Below are 10974 nucleotides of genomic sequence, written 5' to 3'. Positions count from 1 at the left end.
ACAACATTCTCTGGTGTTTGCTTTAGGGGAACAAGGGGATTGTTGGAAATCCTAGCCAAACTGAACCATAATTAGAGAGAAAATGTTAGCAATTAGAACTATACATTAGGCTTTAATTTACTACTATGGAAAAGTCAAGGGTGGCATTTTTATTCCATTTTTAGGTACAGCCAGATGGATTGCTCATTACAGGATAATTTCTGCCGACCCTCTGCACTTCTCAGGGTAACAAAGCAGCTGAGAGCACTGCAGTCAGTGGCTCTGATTTTATTTTATTTCTTGTGGAGGTGGCAAATGGAGCGGGGGGTTGAGCAGTTATTTCTTATGTTGTCATTGACATTATTGGGAATCTTTTTATATGTTGAATAATTGTAGGCCAAGGAGACAGTTTGGGAACACAAACACATTAATATAATTTACTTTTCTACCCTTGCCTAAATGTATTGCACTCACATGGTTTAACAACCTTCACATTACAAATTCCCCTTTTCAGTATGTCTACTTTTGATTTTTCTTAATGACCAAATGGAACATTTTAAGTTATTGAAAGAAAAATGTCTTCCCAACCAAAAGTAATACAGCTCCAATCTAATTCCTGCAAAGCTTCTGAGGCCACAGATTGAAACACTGCTGAAGATGTGGGGTGTACATTATCATTTTTTCTTTTTAGCTCATGCTCAAATGGCATTTTCATAAAATGAATCAAGATGTTAATGGCCATTTAAAATAAGTGTATTTATTTTGAGGTGACAATGTTCTCATGAAGAAAAAATTCTTCTAGTTACTTTATATTACAGTGAGTCAAAATCAGCCAGTTTCCTTTGCTTTTGAAAGTGTATTATTTTTATTTTTATTGTGGTAAAATAAATATAACTTAAAACTTACAATTAACCATTTTTAGGTGTACAGTTCAGTGGCATTAATACATACCATTCACACTGCTGTGTAACACCACCATCCATCTTCAAAACGTTTTCATCTTCCTAAACTGACACTGTTTATTAAAGAGTAAAGCCCCATTCCCCTTTGCCCACCATTCTACTTCCTGTCTCTATGAATTTGAGACAGCCTAAGGTCTTCAAGGTTTAACTATGCTGTTGCAATTTCCTTTTTATTATTTTAAAGGCTGAATAATATCCCATTGTATGTACATGCCATGAAGGTACCTTTATATTAAATACTTGACACTTATTTCCTAAAGATTTACTGCTACACTCTGGTGTTGTTGAGTTGACATTTAATATAAACAAGCTATGGTCCTGCCACAGGTGAGGTGGCTGATAAAAGGGTTGGTAAGTTTTGGCCCATGACAATTCACTATAGGCAGTTTGGACAATAAACAAAAGAAACCGCCAATCTTTCCATAAAAGACCCAGTTAGAGGACAACCACGTTAGACTAATTTGAGCCATGACATGCAGAGAAAAGCAGTAATTAATTTTATTTTCAGATAAATGTTAAGAAGGCATTACTAAAAAACATTTACATTCCCATATTCATCACAGAACTTTAAGTGGTTGAAAAATTCAGGCAACTAGTTATCCTCAATAGTTTTTAAAATCAGAATCAGAAGAAGGAGAAACATTTCCCCTGTATTCCATATTGTAGTAGATTTTAGCTAAAGTTTTTCATGCTTCTTATGGAAAACATCAACACTAAAATCCAATACTTTTGTCAATTAAAAATTATATAGGTCTATAGCAGTTTATTTAAGACTACTCTGCCTGAAGTTAAGTTTCAGCTGTAGCATATCACTGTTCATAAGCTCCCTTACAAGGAAAACTCTTTGCAGGAAAGGAATGAGAAGACTTCTGTGGGGGCTAAAAAAATACTTCTCCTCCCACCTTCTAAGTTCTTCTAGCTGCATTAATAATCCAATTAGCAGAGACAGATTAACAGGAGAAAATGTACAAATTTATTACAGATGTATATTCCAGGGGTATCATCAGATATGAGAACCCAAGCTCAAAGAAAGAAAAAAAAAAAGAAAAGAAAAAAAGAGAACCCCGCATTGGGCAGTTGAGGCTTTTACACCATCATGGACAAAGGAGAATGGGGAGTGAGGGAGAGGGGGGAGGGGGCTGAGATTTCAAAGGAAATAGGCAATATACACTTATGTAATTGAGCAAAGAGTGCATCCACTGGGTGCTACAGATGCCAATCACACTGATGCTGGGTGCAGTGAAAGCAAGTGGTGTTTATTGTATGGTGTTACACAATGGAGAAACAGCAGCTTGTGCTAGAAAAACCCAAACTCCCTCATCCAGGGTTTTTAAGGGCTTAGGGGGAACAGGTATGCAGAAGCGTTGGCTGGGGAAGTTTTAATTGGAGGACCTTGGAGCTTGGCCATTTAGGATTATGGTAAGGGGCGTCAGGACTGGATCTTCCTGGACAAGGACCCTTTGCTTCTGAAAAGACTCCAGGTTCCAGTTCTGGTTATGTCCCAGTTCTTTGGTTCTGTGTGTGTGTGTGTGTGTGTGTGTGTGTTGATAGGGGCGAAATTTTAATTCTGGGTGCAGCTGGGGGTCAAAGTTCTCTCCTCTGTGCATGCTTTGGCTGAATGACTTGAGGTTTTAGTGTGTTGTTCTGAAAAGCAACTCAATATCTCAAACAGGATAGGACAGGATAGGACCATTTTAAGCTGGTTCTGTGGTTACAGGTAGTTGATGAAGAGCAGAATACATGTGGCAGTCAAATTCTTGTTAGGTAACCCCAAAACTATGGGGCACAAGGCAGGATCTAGCTCCCTGGCCCCTGCTTGGAGACTTCCTAGGAAAGCTAAGGTGAATATGTTAAGATTCCCTTCCTAGAGCAGCCCTTTCCATCTGAACCTCTTAGGCAGGAAAGGGGGAGGGTCAAAGGGTCTTTCTGAGTCTTTTGTTTCTTAATAACCAGCTTAAAATCAATATCCCAAGAGGCATACTTCTGGAGTGGCAAAACTTTGGTCCATTTCACTTTACAGAAGAAAATTTAGAATTAAGTTTTAACAACAATTTTGTATTTTTTTAATTCTTTACAAGAGGCCAACCTATAACTTTTTTTTTTCTACTTGAAACGTCTCCACCTCAAAGATCAACAGCTTTGAGCTCCCCATTTTGACTCTAGTCAGATCTTCTTTTGCTTCTCCTTTTCTTCTTTTTTCCTCCTGAACCTGTTCTTTGTTTTCATCAGGGACTTCATTCTCTCCTTCCTTTCCTCTCTCCCTCCTTCTCTTCCTTCTTTCCATAATAACGTATGGAGTGAGAGCTTTCTGTGTGCCAGGCACAGCACTTGGAGATTCCAAGATTAATATGAAGTACTTACTGCCTTGCAGGAGCTCAGTGTCTGGTGCAGGTTCGGATGCACGTTAGGCTTCACAGTGTGCATCCTCTCCAAGCAACTGGGACTGGATCTGTGGGAAACTGACATGAGGAGGATTCTGAGCTCATGTCTAGGTTTAGTTAAAGCTTCCTAAACTTTAGCTAAAGAAAGGATGTCAAGATCAATTAGTAATGTCTGCCAGTAGCCTGGGGACAGAATAGTTGGCATGTGTGCCTTGCCTTTGCCAACCCCCAATCCAAGAGAGTCAAAGCTGACTCCAGCTCCATTTTTTTCCCTCTGTCCAGTCCGACTCTCAAGTGGAGAGCTTTAAAGGATGCTCTAATTATCATCCTAGTATACCTCACCCCTTACATTTCCACCAAGCGCCGACCAAATCATTCCCTAAACTGTGCTCATCACTGCCAGTTAATTTCTCTCTTTTTCTCTAGACTATCAAGTTTTGCTAGAGAAAGACATGAAAGCATTCTGATTCACTTCACTGGAAATTCATGCTGCCAAGCCCACCTGGTTCTTATTGCTGCCCAGTACTGCTTTTATTAATCCCTTGGAGGATTCACTAATGAGTTTCCCACATGGGTTGTTTGAAAACTTTTTTCATGTTTTTGGAACTCACCACTTGATCTTCCCTCCCCTTGAACTTAGAAGATGATCTTGCCTCCTGCTTTACTGAGAAGTTCAAGGCCATCTGTAATCTCCTTCCGCTTCCTATTCCTTTCCGTTTTTTCCCCTATTTTCCTTCATCCATCTGCCCTTTTGTCCCAGAGGAAGAGGCATCCCTCTTATTTCTGGGTTGAACCCAACTTCTCAGGACTTTTCTCTATAAATTGTACTTTCTTTGGGTTTCTTGAAACCCTAAACTCCCTTTTTATAGGTTCTTCAGTTTTAAGAAAGTAAAAAACAAAGTACAGAGATTCAAATATGGGTGTGTCCAATACCCAGAAATGACCATTGTTAATATTGTAATAAATTGGCTTATCTTTTTTCTATTCAAAATGAAAAATTACAGATAAAGTTGAAATTCCCTTTGACCCACATCCTCAGTCCTATCACCTTCTTTCCCTTCTCAGAAGCAACTCTGTTATGATTTTTGCGTGTGTTCTTTAAGGTCATTAAAGAAGACATTTACTTATGTATTTACATAAATAATATGTAGGATTGTTTAGTGGGTAACTCAAGTTACATATTTCATATACCACAGCCTATGTTTCTCCCCCCTCTTGTTTTTTCCCTCTATCCATGTGGCATGTGCAGATCTAGCTGTAAGTTTCCTGAAGGCAGGGTTTTGGCCTACTCATTGCTAAATCCCAGAACCTAGAACAGTATTTGGCATTCAGTAGGCACTCAATATATTTTTCTTAACTAAAATTTTAACTGCTACGTAGTAGTCAATTGTATAAATATCCCACATATCACATTTATTTATTTACTTCTTTATTGGTCAACAGTTTAGCTTGTTTCTACTTCCCATGCTTCTTAGTACAAACAAGTTATGCAATATCCTTTTACAAGTCTCCTTGTGCCTGTGTTTGAGATTGTATCAGGAGTGCTTACTTAGAGTTGGAATTACTGGGTGGTAGGAAATAAACTTTAAACTTCATCTATCTAGAGGTAGCCAAATTTCTCTGCAAAGTTTCTTGGTTTTAAAACTTGTTTAAGAATTTCTCTCCACATATTTTTCCCCTGAGTACTCTAGATCCTGAAGCAATAGTTTGTCTTATTCTTTATTTCAGCATCTAAACTGATGATCCTGGGGCCATCATAATCTATGGCCCCAGCATCCATTCATGCTTAATGTTTGAAAAAGCTAACCTTTGATTTTTAAGTTATATTAGTCAATTAGTCCTCCTGCACATGTTACCCCAGGAGTATAGATGTTCCAAAAGGTACCCAGGCATGGAAAGTTTTCAGGGAACCAATTTCTAGATTCTCAACTTTCATATGTACTCTTTCATATATCTATCAGTTTGATTGTTTCTTTTTCCAGTTGTATGATTTCATTCATATAAAGCACAAAAATATGCAAAACTAATCTATGCTGTTACAAATCAGAATGGTGACTACCCTTATAGGAGTTATAGTGATGGGGAGGACTCCTGAGGTGCTGGGAATGTCCTATTGCCTGACCTAAGTATGTTCAGCTGCATAAAATTCATCAAGCCAAGTAGTTATCAAGTAGAGATGCATATTGTCAATAAAAAGTTGAAAATGATCTATCCAGAAACAGAAAAGTTTAAGAAGAAGTGCTAGCAGAATGTTGGAAAGAATGCACATATTCAGTAAAAGTTACTTAAACATCTACTTTCTCGCTCAGTAGTCTGCTATTATAAACAATGCAGCAATGGATTACCTTAAATATATGTCACTTCTTTTTTTTTAAAGATTTTTATTGGGGAATTGGGGGATGGGAACAGCACTGGGGATTTGGGGGAAGGGGAACAGACAAGTTGCTGTCTTTCTTTTTGTTCTTCAGTCTAGTTGTGGAGGATGTTGCTTCACTGGCCCAAGTTGGCACCATCATTGCACTCTTCCCGGGCAAGGCAGATCAGGCGCCGGCTTCTGGACGGCCGCTCATGGCAGCTGCTGGCCACTCATGCTGGCTGCTGGCTACATGTGGCAGCCCATGGCAACCCACTGCAGCAGGGGCTGCAGCCTACGCCATTGCCGGCGACTCACAGCAGCCCAGCTCCAGGTTGAGCTGTCGTTCAGCATCTTAGCTGTGGAGGGCAGTGTCACTGGCCCTCATATGTGGGATCCGAATCTGGGCCCTCTGGAGTCCCAAGTCAGCTCTTAATCAATGCACAACTTGGTTGGCTCTATGTCACTTCTATATGCATGCATATCTTTAATCCGAAATTGAGATCACATTTCCAAAACAGAGATCACTGGGTCAAAGGGTGAATTAATTTTTAATTTTGATGAATTTGTCAAATTCCCTCTATAAAGGTTGTACCAGGTTGAATTTCTACCAGCCATTTATGAGGGTACCTATTTCCTCATGGCCTATGAAAGAAAGATATCTAATACTTCTTATATTATATATTATAATACATATTATATATTGTTATATAAGTCATCTACCAAGTTATTAAAATAAACAAACAAAGAGTTACATAAAAAAATTGAGGGTTTTGGAGTCAAATGGACCTGATCAGAAGCTATGGGGTCTCTCCACCCACCATATGACACCCTCTGATTTTCCCTCTTAGCACTTCTCACAGCTTATTATTGTACATTTGATCACTATCTGCCTCCCCTACTGGACCATAAGCTCCACATGGGCAAGGATGATGTCTAGGGGATTGTAAAATGATGATATTCAAGTCCTTCTTTGTTTGTTAGTTGGAGTACTTCCAAAAAAATGAATTCTCATTTACTATTTGGTTAACCAGTAGTATGGTGTGTATAGAAAAGGTGGGATAAATACTTGTTTCTTTCTCTTTATTTACCAGCTTTCAAATGATGAGTTTAGTTGACCAGCATCCTCTAATGGTGACCAATTAGTTTGTTTCAGGACCATTATGAATTCATGAATTTGAACACATTTGATGGGCTTCAAACCACATCCTTATTGATGCTCAAACTATTGTATCCTTGGCATGAGGGCGTGTCTTTGAGTTGGCATCTGGGTCTTTCTAACATGTCCTTAATAATTTTTTATGTTTTCCTTACTATCTAATAGGATGACAAGATATTCCTGTCTATTCTTGTATGTATTCTGCCTCAGACTTGAAACTAGCCATTTTCCTATAATATTCTCTTTTCCCTTGGAGGGAAATGGAATTTCAAGTACACTATCTAAATGCTAAGGACCCTTAAATACTTATTATTATCATAAAGCTACTCTAATTCTTTTCAGTAGAGTCAAGATTTTTTTTAAAATATAAAATATATCATGCATTCATACTGATATTTCTAATTCAAATTTCGGACTGTAAGTTTTGTTATTCAAACTCTTATAACTTACCTCTTTTTTTTTCTTGCAAAGAATTTGATTATCAAGGACACCACAGATGATAGAATTAGATTATCAAAAAATTTCTCATTTTCTTTATTCTGCATTACACAAAATAATAGTACTAAAGCTAACACTCATAACATGATTATTGTAAAGAGTTTAAAATTCTGTTCTTTTTGTCCTACTAAAGACTGGATATGCATTTAAATTTATTTATTTTATGTTACTTTTTATTTTTAAGGATTGCTTTTCAATTTTAATTTTGTGTGTTTCCCAAGCCATACCTGTAAACATATCTATTTAAGAAAGACTAGTTTTTATTTATCTCACCTCCCTCCTATTCTTTTCCTCCCCTAGTATATAACCATCTAAATAATTTTGTGATTTGTCTTTTCATTGTTTGCTTTATTACTACCAGGAGATTATTTACACACACACACACACACACACACACACACACATCCGTTCTTTGAGGAATACAAACATGCTATAAATTCTCTGCTCAGAGAATATATGTATTTATATTTAGTTATAGATAAGTTTTCTTTACCTGCCTTAAAAAAGAAATTAATAACATATACTGGAGATCAGTCCACGGGAGTGGACATAGTATGAGGATATTCCTTATTCCTTTACATAGTACTTCATTAGATGGATGTGCTGAAGTTTACTGAGTATGTCCATAAACTTTATAAAGCTTTTAATATATTTTTATTTGTGAATCATGTGCTTTATACTTTTTGAAAGATTTTCTAATTAAAAATTTTATTTGCCTTCTGTAATTCTCTTTGTTTAACTTTATCGGGCGACAGATTTACTTTGTATTCTCTAGATTGAAACTTTTTTTTTCTTTTACTGTTTATATCCCTTCCATAGTTTTATTTTGTCTCTTCATACTTCTGTGCTCTAACCACACTTCCACCTTGAGGTTTTCCATCTATGTCTATGAGTCAACAAGTGGTCTCCTGCTCTACGTTTCTTGTTAAGCATCTGCACTATGTATGCTTCTGTCCACAAAGTCATATAGCTTCTAGAACTTCTGTGTTGTCTGCCTTTCTTAACCTTTTTTCTCATCACTTCTCTATACTGAAAGCTATTTTTGGAAATTTATTTAAAAAGTGTTTATAAGTAAAAAAAAAATCAGATTTCAAAATAGTATCATGGGTGCCTTATTTTTATTTATTTATTTTTTATTAGTGAAAGCTTTCCTGAATGGAAAGTTATTTATTTTATTTTATTTTATTTTTTTAAGCTGAGCCATCCTGCCACCTGTTGGCTGCTCAGCGGCTGCTCAGCTTGGGACAGGAATCGAACCGCTGTTGCTACTATATTGAAGAGCACATATTCTAGAACATTTCCATCACCATACGAAGGTTTAATGGTCAGTACTGGTCTAGGAAGCCATAAATATCTGTGAAAGACGCAACACATCTTATTGATTTTCATGATGCTCTATGGTCTGTGGAATAAAAACTATATTCTTAAGACATTTGTTATGGGCTGGCCAAATGGCTCAGTTGGTTAAGAGCGCGAGCTGTGAGCAACAGGGTCGCTAGTTCGAATCCCACATGGGCCAGTGAGCTGCGCCCGAGCTCAGCTGCCACTGAGCTGCCAATAGGTAGCAGGATTGTTCAGCTGGTGAGAGCATGTGCTCCTAACAACAAGGTTTTTGGATCAACTGCCTCACGAGATGGTGGGCTACACCCACCTGCAACTAAGATTGAACAGCTGAGCAGCCACAAGCTGCCGATGGGTGGACGGATGGTGACTGGACTTGGAACTGAGCTAGCTGCACCCTCCACAACTAAGACTGAAGGACAACTTGGCTGTTCCCCTTCCCCAATTCCCCAACACTGTTCCCCTTCCCCAATTACCCAATAAAATTTAACAAAACAAAACAAAAAAAGGCATTTGTTAGCATGGCATAAAATGAATTTTGTGATTTTTTCCACAGATTTCTTTCTGATCATACCTTATTTTCTATGTTACACTCATATTTTTACATTCTAGCAATAATAAACTACCTGTGGTTTCTTAAGCAGGACAAATGGAATCATACCTCCATGTCTTGGCATGTGACACTCTCTCTACCTGGAACAGCAACCCTCTCCACTTTTCTTTGTTCTTATTTAGTCTTCAAGTTCCATCTCAAAAGCTACCTCCTCTGTGAAGTCTTCCCAGACACCATCATATTATAGAATCTTAATTCCCTTCTTATATTCCCATTGTATGCTGTACATGCCTGCAATATAGAGGTTACCTTATTGTAATTATTTAGATAAATGTCTGTGTCCTCATGAGACTGTGAGATCCTTGAGGACAGAACTAAGCAGGCCCAATGCCAGATACACAGCATATTGTCAAGTGAGCAGGTATGCAATAAGTTTGTTGAATATTGACTGAACTCCAATATTGGTGCTTCCATTAGTATAAATGGCCATAAACCATAATGGTTGTGCAGAATCACACACACAAAAAAAACCTTAAAGAAAATTAAAAAATAGTCACATGCAAATTTTTCACCGCAAGGAAATAGTATATTTGTCTGTTATCATGAGAACAGTCCTTAAAACTAGACATAAAAGCAACATAAAGTTTCATTAGTCTTCTATCTTTTGTAAGCAAGCTCTAGGTATTCAATTACCTCTCCAGGGGCAGATTTTTTTCTCCTTTACCATTAGCAGTTGTGTCTCTATTTAGAAAATGTTGGTCAAAACTTTCGTGCTATGTATCTTACAAGAGCTTTTGAATTAATCTTCTCAGAGTTATTCCCCAAACAAGGGTGTTTTGATAACTAGAAATAGCTGCTTAAAAAACTGCACATTACACGTTTTTTTATGGTATCAGTTTCTCTAAAGAAACATGCAATGGATTTCTTTGACTTACTTGGGGACTATATTTGGCTTAGGTTGATCCCAAAGCATAATGCTTTTCTTTTATTAGCAAGAGTTACTACATTTTCCTTGACTTTAATGTCATTGTCTCTTGTTTGTGAGTTGTCTTTCTTGAGAATACTAATGATTACTGGATAAAGTTATTTGGAAAAGAGATTCCATGCTGCTCTGAGGAATGTCAGAGTTGAAAAACCAGCCAGAAGTAAAGACAATAATATCCTAAGCCTAAAAATCTGGTCGTTCTATCACACTGTTAGGGCCGTGCTTACGGGTCCTTCAGGACTCTGAAATGGGGGTGAGAAGGCTAAGCTGCCTTCTTAGCTCTGGAGGGCAGTGTGAGGATTAGGGAGATAAGAGTTAGACCGTATAGCTCACCAGTGAGGATCCCAGAGTTTCTCTCCTATAATGGCAAAAGCAGACCATTTTGGTGAAACCAGCACATTTCTCACCAGACTGCTAAGACTTTGTCCTCCGATGCAGTTTGGAGGCTATGGAGAACTGAGACTCTGTCCTCAAAACAGACCTAAGTCATTCCTACCACTTTCACACTTGTTTTCATGACATTATCAAGAAAAAAATAACTGTTTTTCTCCTACTAAACAACACCATCTATTGGGACCCATTTGGAGAGAGAAGAACAGTGAAAAACATGAGAGTAAAGAGAGACAAGAATGAGAAAACAAGAGTAAAGAGAATTCCAGGGAGGGGAGGAAGAGTGAAAGTCGGTAGAAGAAGAAAAGACAGAGAAAGAAAAAAGAAAAAGTGAAAAAGCATGTGTGTGTGTGTGTGTGTGTGTGTGTGTGTG

General features: G+C 37.7%; 1 protein-coding gene across 1 annotated transcript in view; it reads left to right on the top strand.

The window, feature by feature from the left end:
- Nucleotides 1-205: 205 nt before the first annotated feature.
- LOC109384034 (histone-lysine N-methyltransferase SETMAR-like) overlaps nucleotides 206-10974 on the top strand; it is a 34853-nt gene continuing 24084 nt past the window's right edge. The window contains exon 1 of the mRNA XM_019644974.1: nucleotides 206-225. The gene's annotated coding sequence lies outside the window, so the exon portion shown is untranslated. The remainder of the gene's footprint in view (nucleotides 226-10974) is intronic.

The sequence above is a fragment of the Hipposideros armiger genome, unplaced genomic scaffold (genome assembly GCF_001890085.2).
Source record: "Hipposideros armiger isolate ML-2016 unplaced genomic scaffold, ASM189008v1 scaffold_5, whole genome shotgun sequence".
Classification (NCBI taxonomy): Eukaryota; Metazoa; Chordata; class Mammalia; order Chiroptera; family Hipposideridae; genus Hipposideros; species Hipposideros armiger.
The sequence above is the reverse complement of the archived record's forward strand: the minus strand, read 5'-3'. Positions and strand labels throughout refer to the sequence as shown.